Below are 11,520 nucleotides of genomic sequence, written 5' to 3'. Positions count from 1 at the left end.
GTCTGTGTGCAAAATGTCAGCTCGATTGGATCACGGGAAGTGGGTTAAAAAACGACCGAAAGATTTGCACGGTCGTAAGCGCGCAAGCAAGCAAGTGAACTTAATATAAAGGATTTAAAAACAACTAAATTGAATCGTTTCGGAGGCAACACGAGCTTCCGTCTTCAGGTGGAACCGTCACAGCAGAATTACTGCATCAAGTGAAGACAACTCTAAGAGACACGAGATTATATACAGCCTGAGGGGGGCCAGGGGGGGCCGTGGGTGGGGGGGACAAGCTGGTGGGGGGGAGGGGCCAGGGTGGGTCGTGGGTGGGGGGGGGGACAAGCTGGTGGGGGGGAGGAGCCAGGGTGGGTGGGGGGGGGGACAAGCTGGTAACATCATTTCTTATGATGCAGAAGATGGCCAGTGAGTTAAAACGGGGGGGGGGGGGGGCGGAATTTTTATTTAATTTTTTAACTACGTAACCAAAGAGTGTGAAAGAGCGCCAGCTCTCTGCACAAGGGGGATTGTGGACTGGCTCTGACGGGTGCCGCTGCAAGCTTACAAAGAGCTTGAGTGCCCAAGCGCGTGCAGAGATTTCTGGAGCGAGACTCCCCCAAATCCTTTCAAAACGCCGTCGCGTGCCGTATTAGGAGCGAGTTGTTTATCAGCTAAAGGATATTTTGAGACGCTACGGCTGTGCGCGTGTGCCTGCCGAGTTTTATTTTTATTTTCTGAAAAATAAACGCCGTACATTCTTCTGATGTGAATTGACACACACATTGTGCCAACATGGCTCCGGATGACATTGAGCCAAGGCCGACATGCTGAGCTTTCAAAGTTTCTCACTGAAGGTGATAGTCACCGAGCGTTCATTATACAGATTGGTCGGCATTGGAATTCTTTTTTACATTTTGGATTTCCCACAACCGGCATTTAATTGAACACTCGCCGCATCCCAACTGTTTTAGCATTTTCCAGGAAATATGGCCACCTCAGAGCAGAGGTCGCAAACGGGTTTTGATTCCTTACCCGTACCCGGCCACACCAGGGTCGCAAACGGGTACCCGTACCCGACCGTACCTGTACCCTACCCGTACCTGGCCGGGTACGGGTAGGGTACGGGTATCGGGTACCTGATTGCGACCTCTGGGATGAAGCCATGTTGCAGGCGCGGGTGGGTTGATTCTAGGAACTTGAATTGTGAGAAGAGACAAGACGTTGGGAAATGAGTGACAAACGGTGACTCACCAGTGATTCACGGTCTACCCGTACCCGTACCCGGCCGGGTACGGGTAGCCGGGTATCGGGTAGGGTACGGGTATCGGGTACCCGGTTGTGACCTCTGCCTCAGAGCACGGGATTCTGCCAACGAACAATACCGCCTTCTCACTGCTCCTCTCCCATGGGTGTTGTTGTTGTTGTCTAAATGTTATTGTCTAGATGTTGTTGTTGTTGTCTAAATGTTGTTGTCTAAATGCACCGCAAAGTAACGACATCCGCTCAGTCTGCAAATTAGTGGCGCAAAACGGAACTTGATTTTGATGCAGTAATTTTTAGCTGTGACGGTCCCACCTGATGACGGAGACTTGTGTTGCTTCCGAAACGTGATTTATTATTTTATTTTATTTCCATTATTACTTTTATTAACTTTTAATTTTGATGATTTTGAGGCCGGATTGCTGAACAAATGAAGGGTTCGCGTGTGTGACGCGGTAAACGCTCACCTTCCAGACGACTGCTGCTGCTGCTGCTGTCGATTGAAATTGTCATTGCCCTGCAAAAGATCAACGGGGGCACGCCCGTCGTCATTCACGCACTTCGAACTCACGATCGCGTGCGGGCAAGCGCCGCGTATGTGCACGTTCAATCTGTTAGTTTTGTATATCATCAGCGCGTGACATTTTCTTCACTTCCATTCTCACCACGGAAGATTGCAACCTTCACCGTTTTGTTTAGTAACAGGAGCAATCCGTACGCAGCAGGGTCATTGTGCCGACGTCAGCGCCCGACGTCTGTCCACGAATGGGCACGCAGACTCTGAACCCCTTGTGCAGAGAGCGCACGCACGCTCGCACACACGCTCGCACGCTCGCACGCTCGCACGCTCGCACGCACGCACGCTCGCACGCTCGCACGCACGCACGCTCGCACGTTTGAAGATGGGTCCTTGCCGGTACCACGGGTTTCGTGTTTTTTAAAAGTATGTAACGTGAGGTTATATCCGGCTCACTGACCTATCACAACTCGTCACGATGATTGGCTCTACCGGTCCTGGTCCACAGCCAATGGGGGGAAGCCTAGGGGCGTGGCCCTGACGTCATGGCAAGCTGACAGCTGTTTGTAGATGATTGGTTCTGCTGGCTTTAGCCACGGCCAATGGGGAGACGAGTCAGGGGCGTGGTCCCGGGAGCCTACGATGGAGTCTGGAAGAATCCATGGAGGCTAACCAGGTTTGGTGGAAACGTACCACGTGACCCGGGTATTAAATAGGGGTGGAGACGAGCGACACGTGGTCAGAACGGGAACGAACGGAGGAAGGGGGCCACGCGGGAGCGGGGCTCCGGGTTGCCACGTGGCAGTGCGTCTCTCTCTGTCTGTCTGTCCCTCTCACGCTGCCTGTCAGCAGCGTGAAGGAAAGCTGTTCATGAAAAGTGAAATAAAGACCAGATTCCAGGAGTCGCCTCAATGACCATTATTACACGTATATTAAGCTCGCCAAAAGGAGTGCTCGGATCTCAGCGAGCGTTTAATACGCGTGGCACCACGATTCGTACCTTCGAATGTGCCTCCTCATTATATCCGCTTCTCTGAGTCTCTTAAGCATCTGCCACCAGCAGATCGCAGGTACGCGTGGGAACCCACCCACCCCCCCTTCGTGCTGCTGATTGAGGGACGTTGGTTTGCGTAGAGGTCGAACCATGAACCTCTCCGATTCAGTTGCTTTGTCTTCTTGGTTCTTTCGGTAAAGTCATGTAGAAGGGAAGTAATAAAATAATAAAAATAAAACATAATAATATTTTATTACTTCCCTTCTACGTGACTTTAGCGAAAGAACCAAGAAGATGAATCCCTGCAGTCACGAAAGCTTTAAATCAGTTGCTTTATATTATAATTGATAACCGGAGTAAAATGCATGCAGATGAAATTTCGGCAAACTCAATCGACCGTACACAATGCGCCTATATTTTATACTTGATTGCAATTTAATTTCGCGGACAGTCTACGGAGATATGCGTGGAAAAAAACACGTCATTCCCCCCTCCCCGCGCACGCTGCATTGTGCGTAGGGGGGCGGATGACGATTCGTGACGGATGATTGATTCTCAAGATTTCTTAAGTTATTGCCGCGGCAGTGAAAGTTCAGCGGGGAGTGCTTGGCGGGCCTCCCCGGGCCCGTGCGGTCATTTTCAAAAGGGGGCCGTCTTGCGTCGGCGCATCACCTACCTGTGTGAGGTCGTGCCGGCCAGGCACACGGCGCAGAGGGTGGCGACGCGGGGGCTTGCCAAGCGCCGGCGTTGCCGCGCCCGCCGCCTCCGAGGGCAGGAAGGACTTGTCCTCGTAGGCGTTGGGCGCGGTGGCGGATGCCGCCTCACCGCCGGAGCGGGCGGCCGCCCCCGGCTCGTCACGCGCCGGCGTCCTGGCCCGGGCGGCCGCGCCGCAGCGGTAGGTGCGTAGCTCCTTGTTCTCCCGCTTGCAGCGCAGCACCACCGACACCGCAGCCACGTTCAGGACGCACGACGCCGCGGCCAGCGCCATGACCGCGACGAACGGCGTCGCGAAGCCGTTGTCCCCGTCCCCGTCCCCACCGTCGTCCCCGTTGTCGCCGTCGTCCAGGAGCCGGCCCTCGGGGCGCGCGTCCGTGACGCGCACCGTCAACGTCTTGACCGACACGAGCGGCGGCGCTCCGTCGTCCCGCGCCACCACCGTCAGGTTGTACTCGGCGGTGGCGGTCGCCCCGCGGTCCAGCCGCGTCGCCGTCGCCAGCGCGTACACCTCGCCCCCCCGTCCCAGGCGCGGAGCGCGAATGGCGGCGCCACGCCGGGCCCCGCGGCCGACGCGCCCTCGAGCGTGCAGGTCACGCGCCCGTTGGCGCCCGAGTCTCGGTCCCGGACGCGGACGAAGGCCACGACGTGGCCGGGCGACGCCCCCCGGGACACGCCGACGACGGCGGCCGCGGAGTCCGCCGCGGCGTCGCCGGTCGGGCCGAGCAGCCGCACGACGGGCGCGTTGTCGTTCACGTCCAGGACGCGCACCAGCACCGTGGCGTAAGCGGGACGGAGTCTGGCCCCCGGTCGCGCGCCCGCACGTGCATCTCGTGGGAGTCGGCCTCCTCGTGGTCCAGGGCCCCCACGAGGGTGACTAGGCCCGAGCGCGAGTCCACCGCGAAGAGGTCGCGCGCCGTCTCGCGCGCCCCCAGCATCGCCGCGTACTCCACCTCCCCGTTGGCGCCCTCGTCCGGGTCCGACGCGTGGAGCCGCGCGACCAGCGTGCCCGCCGGCGCGTCCTCGGGCACCAGCGCCCGGTACACGGGCCGCTCGAAGGCAGGCGCGTTGTCGTTGGCGTCGAGGAGGCGCACGGTGAGCAGGACCGTGCCGCTCAGCGGCGGGCGGCCCCCGTCCAGTGCGGTGAGCACGTACTCGTGCGCGGCCCGGCGCTCGCGGTCCAGGGCGCGGCGCACCACCAGCACGGGCGACAAAGCGCCGCCGCCGTCGCGCGTCTCCAGGGCGAAGGCGCCGTCGTCGGGCTCCATCGCGTAGCCCTGCAGCGCGTTGGCGCCGGCGTCGGGGTCGCGGGCGCCGTCCAGTGCGAAGCGCGTGCCGACCGCGGCGCTCTCGGCGACCTCGAGGAGGGCGCTCTCGGCCGGGAAGCGCGGCGCGTGGTCGTTGACGTCCAGCACGTCCACGACGACGCGCACCAGCTCGGCGGGCCGCTCCAGGACGGCGCCGAGCAGCAGGGAGCAGCCCGAGCCGGCGGCGATCGCCCGGCGGCACGCGGCCTCGCGGTCGAGGCGCCGGCGCACCCACACATCACCACCGTCGGCGCTCACGGCGAAGTAGTCGGAGCCGTTGGTGCCCCGCAACGCTCGGAATCGGCGAGCGCGGAATTGCTCGGCGGTGAGGCCCAGGTCACGGGCCAGGTTCCCCACCAGCGTCCCCGGCGGCTCCTCGTCGCAGACCGAGTAGCGCGGGGGCGCCGGCGGCGAGCGGCGGGCGGAGGCGGCGGCGGTGACGGCGCAGCACAGGCAGACGAGGGCGGCGCCGAGAGGATCCATTTGTCCGGGTCGGGGCGAGCCGGGGGGCACGAGCTGCGTGCGTGGACGGCGCCGGCCGAGGAGTCGGAATTGCGGGGAGACGAAGGGGGGAGAGGGTCGAGCAGGAATAAGGCAACGCTTGATAACAAGTATAACCCGCTAAAAACAAAATTTTGGGGAAAAAAAGTGTTCACGAACATTAATTGTCACGCACAACGAGTCTGTGTGCAAAATGTCATCTCGATTGGATCACGGGAAGTGGGTTAAAAAACGACCGGAAAGATTTGCACGGTCCTAAGCAAGCAAGCAAGTGAACTTAATATCAAGGATTTGAAAACGACGACGTGGGGAAGCAGGTGATGGGAGGGGGAAGAACTAGTTCGTTGTGATTTTTTTATTAGGATATTTTCAGTTGTGTAAATGAAATTGTGACGGGAAAATGGAAAAATTGACGATGCATAATCAATAGCGAGACTAGCTGTACTAACCCGGTTTCGCCCGGGGGCTTGGATGAACCACGCCCGGCCGCCTTTGTCCCCCCAGTGGCGATGTTCACACACCACGCCAGTTACTCGTTTGAGGCTGAGTCGACCTAGGGGAGGCCCAGGAGCGGTTAAAATAATCATCACCGGCGGTGGCCGTGAGCGGGAATCGAACTCGGGTCGCCGGTTTCGTAGCGCGGCGCACTAACCGCTACACTACATTGCGTTACGCTTCCACATGCGTGGATTTGACATCACAACTCACTTGCCGTGCAAAAAATAACTGCATTATTGAGCTCCAACCCCCCCAAAAAAGTGTATTTTTATAATTTGTGCACGGTGTCCAGTTTGGAAAGTACCCACATGGCAAATTTCAAGTTTGTTGCATGTCGGGAAGTACGCTAAACATTTTGAACAAACACACACAATCACAACTTTGCCTTTTATATAGATGGAGATGTAATCTTGGCCTTGTCAAGTTGCTTGAGGTGACGCGCTTGACGGCCATCAATGAATAGAGTGCTACGGTGAAATGCGGCGAAGTGTTTGACATACTTTAGTGCAAGCCGCCTCGTTACTGGACACAAACATCAAGTGTTTATAACACTGGTCAACAACTACAACATGTTTTTTCTGGCCTGGACTTTTGCAGCAGTGTATAGTAGTGAATAGTGTAGTGTATAGTAGTGTATAATGTGTAGTGTATAGTAGTGTATAATGTAGTGTATAGTAGTGTATAGTGTAGTGTATAGTAGTGTATAGTGGTGTATAATGTAGTGTATCGTGTAGCAGTGTATAGTGTATAGTAGTGAATAGTGAAGTGTATAGTGTAAGTGTATAGTAGTGTTTTGTGTAGTGTATAGTAGTGTATAATGTAGTGTATAGTGTAGTATATAGTGTAGTGTATAGTAGTGTAGTGTATTATAGTGTAGTGTATAGTGTAAGTGTATAGCAGTGTATAGTGTAGTGTATCGTGTAGCAGTGTATAGTGTATAGTAGTGTTTTGTGTAGTGTATAGTAGTGTATACTGTAGTGTATACTGTAGTGTATAGTGTCGTATATGTGTTGGAGAGCCAAGCCACAACATTTACAATCTTGCGTCATGGAACACAAACGCTGAACATTGATTGAAAAACATAAATTCTGTCTGTAACACTGGTCAACAACAATACAACATTCTAATTTCAGGGTGCTGATTCCAAATCTGATCTCAGATTTGCTCTATCACATCTCATTTCTATGCTATCGGCATACCCAATTTTCATTGATTTTACCCCAAATTAACTCTGTCACTTATGATTGCAAGTTGTTGCGAGTCAGTGGACTGCTTTAGTGTTAAAATATGGCGCTGTATTTTTAGGAGAGTGTGTTTATAATATCATTTTATGTAGATATCCACATTTATTTAATATTTTTCTTCTACATTTTTTATTGAAAATGAAATATTTGATATCTCAAAAACCTGACGTGATAGACAAAAACTGATGCCAGATTTGGAATCAGCACCCCAAAATTACATTAAGACCTATGGAATATCTTATTGCCAGACAAAGTGTGTTGACCAGTGTCATTTTTAGATGTCGTGTTTCGCCTTGGCTCTAATTGTCCACGCTCAACTCACGTTGGCTGTAAGTCACCACGGCCCCTGACGTCACGGCAAGCCTCGGGGCCACTTGCTGGAGTTCTTCCATTACTCGTACGGTACATAGGGTTTTTCGGTAAAGTCACGTAGGTAAAAAAGTTAAAATTTATAAAAGTAAAATAAGTTACTTGATACAGTAAGCGGGCTGTGACGGTTCCACCTGAAGACGGAAGCTTGTGTTGCCTCCGAAACGTCGTGATTTTTATTTTATTTTTATTTTACTTTTATTAATTTTATTTTTTTACCTACGTGACTTTAGCAAAAAAACCTAAGAATATGAATCCTTGCAGTCAAGAAAGCTTCAAATCTAGAAATAGTAGGGTACATCTTCTTGGTTCTTTCGGTAAAGTCACGTAGAAGGAAAATAATAAATAATAAAATTAAACATAATAAAAAAATATATATTATTAATAAAAATAAAACATAAGAAAATAATATATTATTTGTGTTTTGTTTTATTTATTTTATTATTTCCCTTCTACGTGACTTTACCGAAAAAACCTAAGAATATGAATCATTGCAGTCACGAAAGCTTCAAATCTAGAAATAGTAGGGTACATCTTCTTGGTTCTTTCGGTAAAGTGACGTAGAAGAAAAATAATAAAATAATAAAAATAAAACATTAAAATTATATTCTATTATATTATGAAAATATAAAAGAATAAAAATAAAACATTAAAAAAATTGTTATATTATTAATAAAAATAATAAAATAATAAAAATGAAACATTAAAAGATATTATATTATTTTATTATGTTTACTTTTTTTAATTATTTCCCTTCTACGTGACTTTACCGAAAAAACCTAAGAATATGAATCCTTGCAGTCACGAAAGCTTCAAATCTACAAACAGCAGGGTACATTTCATTAACGCGTGTGTTTTAAAAAAGTTAGTAACATTACTCATCACGTCCATATCCAACAACGCCGAGTGGCTAAGACATGTGGACGAGATCAAGTTGTCTGTCAAGAGCGTGAGCGCTGAGTAGCACAGGGAGGAGGAGACGCGTGTTTGGCCACGTACCCGCTACGGGATTCACCAGTCCGCCGTCGAACCTGCAGCAGCAGCAGTTGGTGTAGAGCAACACAAACAATGTCGAGCAAAGCGTCGTAAGGGAGGCAAACGAGAGAGAGGTGAGAGAGAGGAGAGGCCTGGGGCGTTGAAACGAACGTCGCAGCTGTTTCTGAGGTCACGTGCTGACCACGTGGGCGGGTGAGTTGACCGCAGCAGCAGCAGCAGCCAATGGGAGGGAGGCGTGACGCACGCGCGGCCCTCAGCCAATCAGGGCTCTGTCCGCCCGTGGCGCGTGCTGCCCACCCACTCGGCCAACATGGCGGCCTGGCACGACGGACGATTTGGTTGTCAGCGATCTGGAGTTGACGTTGTACGTCACTGCAGCGATCCGTACTCTTTGGTTCTTTTGGTAAAGTCACGTAGGTAGCAAAACAATGTTCTCGCTGTGGTTTTCCCACCTGATGATGATGATGATGATTGTGTTGCAATCGAAACGTCGTGATTTAGTTTTGTTTATTAAATCCTTTTTATTAAGTTCACTTGCTTGCTTGCTTGCGCGCTTACGACCGTGCAAATCTTTCGGTCGTTTTTTTAACCCACTTCCCGTGATCCAATCGAGCTGACATTTTGCACACAGACTCGTTGTGCGTGACAATTTATTTTCGTGAAATTTTTTTTCCAAAATTTTCAACTTTTTAGGAATTTTTTTTTCATATTTAATTTAAAATACCAATGTGATAAAAATGAAACTCTTACTCAAGAAAAACAGAAATGAATAATAAAATAAAACCGATGCCACGCATATAAAGGATTTATAGTGAAAAACTTTGTTTTTACGGGTTAATTTTTTTATACCTATGTGGCTTTAGCGAAAGAAACAGAGTATTTATCAGCATATTTGTATTGTTGTTACTAAGATGGAACTGTGTGCTTGTGTGTGTACGCAACCAGCAACACGGTTTACCCACAGCAAGGAATTGTTGAGGTGTTTTTCTTTCTATTACGTGCTTTTGAGTTCAAAATAATGTATTTCCATGTTGTGTAACGTCAACTGATTTAAAGCTTTTGTGACTGCAGGGATTCATCTTCTTGGTTCTTTCGGTAAAGTCATCACGTAGAAGGAAAATAATAAAATAATAAAAATAAAACATAAAATAATTCTCACGACGTTTCGGCCACAACGCAACGTCGTGAGAATTATTAAATGTTGTATTTTTATTATTTTATTATTTACCTTCTACGTGACTTTACCGAAAGAACCAAGAAGAAAATAATTCTTTTTATAAAATAATTATTTTATTGTTTTATTTTTATTATTTTCCTTCTACGTGACTTTACCGAAAGAACCAAGAGGATAACATCAACTGCTTTAATAAGGCATTTGAAAATGTTTCATAAAAAATCGTGCATTAGCATGCATTTCTGTACAATTGCATTCAGTATTCAGTATCGATTGCATTCAGTATCGCGTGGGCGGCGATGTTGTCACCTGTGGCTTTAGCGGCCACTAGGGGGAGCCGTGTCGTCACGTGCGCTGTCCCGAACGATGGCGTTCTTGACGTTAAATGTTCAAAACAACTTTATGAATCAAATGCATTTTAAATCTAATTACGTCCCCCAGTTCGTTTGGGGACGTTATAGTGAAACGGCTTCTATAGGAGCGGCGCAAGTTGAGGACTTGCTGTACTGCATCGCATTTGTTCTGCGAAATTTCGTTGCTATTCCAGGAGTCCCCAAACAATGCTGATATTACTGGCAGGAACCACCTGGTTCCACCAGCCCACAGGGATTATTGTGTCCGTCCGTCCGTCGTGCATCCAAAATTGGGAGGGGTCGGGCTGGGTGGAGAGGGGATGGGCTGGGTGGGGAGGGTGGGGCTGTGTGGGGGGTGGGAGGGGTGGGGCTGGGTGGAGAGGGGATGGGCTGGGTGGGGAGGGGGATGGGCTGGGTGGGGCTGTGTGGGGGTGGGGCTGGGGGCTGGGTGGGAGGGAGCCTCTACGTGCTTCCAGATGCACCACAATGAGCATCACGACCGATTTGTCAACTTCCCATTTACCAGTTCTTGCTTGACCTGTCAATTTCCTTCATTTTCTCCACATTTCTGGCCTTCTGGCTGGAGGTTGTCAAGTAATTGGTGTATTTTGCTTCTATTATAATGGCAACTAGAATTTGTTTTAAAATTGTTTCTGCTATTGATCATTTACACGGCTTTCACTGAAGCACTTCACATCATTTATCTTTGTGGAAACTATCATGTTGGCAGTACTCTACTAGATGCAGGAATGTATCTATTATTGTTTGCACCAGTATATCTTCTGCGTCCACTGTAAGAAATGCATGACTGTTTAATCTGAAGAATAGACATATTTTTACGGAGCTTATAGTTTACTAGAATAGCCATTATGGTAATGTGGAGGCGGAGTGGTTAGTACTGTGTTTTGCTTTTAATTCAAACTGTTAACTGTGGGGGTGTCTGTAACACAGCGTGTACGTATGTCACTGGCAGATATTTGGCTAAATGGAGCTAAAACCGAAACTTTGTATTCATGATTTAGGCCACAGTAGCCCCAATGGGCCGTTGTGCAAGTTTACATTTTATTATTACAAAATACAAAGGTCTGTTAGAGGTGCTGGTGTTTGCAATACAGCATGAGTTTGTGCAATTCCTGCCCCGGTTACCCACTTGTAGAAGGTTTTTCTGCATCGTTATTAAATATTTGGTTGCATGTTTTTTGTTTATCTTGTATGCAACTGATGAGGTTTTTGAAAAATTGAAATCTGTAATCATTTGACAGCTCTAAAAAGTGTAAATCTGGACATTATTTGGTTATTCTTGTTTGTGATGATCTGTGCTCTGTTGGTGAGGCGGAAACACCTACTTTTTCATTTAGACATTGTGTTCATTTGCTTTTTGTAAACAATTTTCAAAAGATTTATTTCCTCCCTCTTCTAGCTAATTCTCATGTTGGCCTTCTTTTGCAACAAAACAACTGAAATACTCTTTGTACACAGGAGCAACTTTTATCATTTTTCATTACACCATTTAAGTTTTACAAATTGAATACCTTTAATTGTACTGATGGTGTTCTACTGTGTGTACTGTATGCATGTAATATAGGGTTTTCAAAATATTCAAATGCAGTT

At 49.2% G+C, this 11,520-nt stretch overlaps 1 pseudogene; it reads right to left on the bottom strand.

Moving 5' to 3' along the window:
* Positions 1 to 5,257, bottom strand: part of LOC133362049 (protocadherin-10-like) — a 7,611-nt pseudogene extending 2,354 nt beyond the window's left edge.
* Between the last annotated feature and the right edge of the window lie 6,263 nt (positions 5,258 to 11,520).

Source organism: Lethenteron reissneri, unplaced genomic scaffold (genome assembly GCF_015708825.2).
Source record: "Lethenteron reissneri isolate LAM-NWPU_2019-01 unplaced genomic scaffold, ASM1570882v1 scaffold_1349, whole genome shotgun sequence".
Lineage (NCBI taxonomy): Eukaryota > Metazoa > Chordata > Hyperoartia > Petromyzontiformes > Petromyzontidae > Lethenteron > Lethenteron reissneri.
The sequence above is the reverse complement of the archived record's forward strand: the minus strand, read 5'-3'. Positions and strand labels throughout refer to the sequence as shown.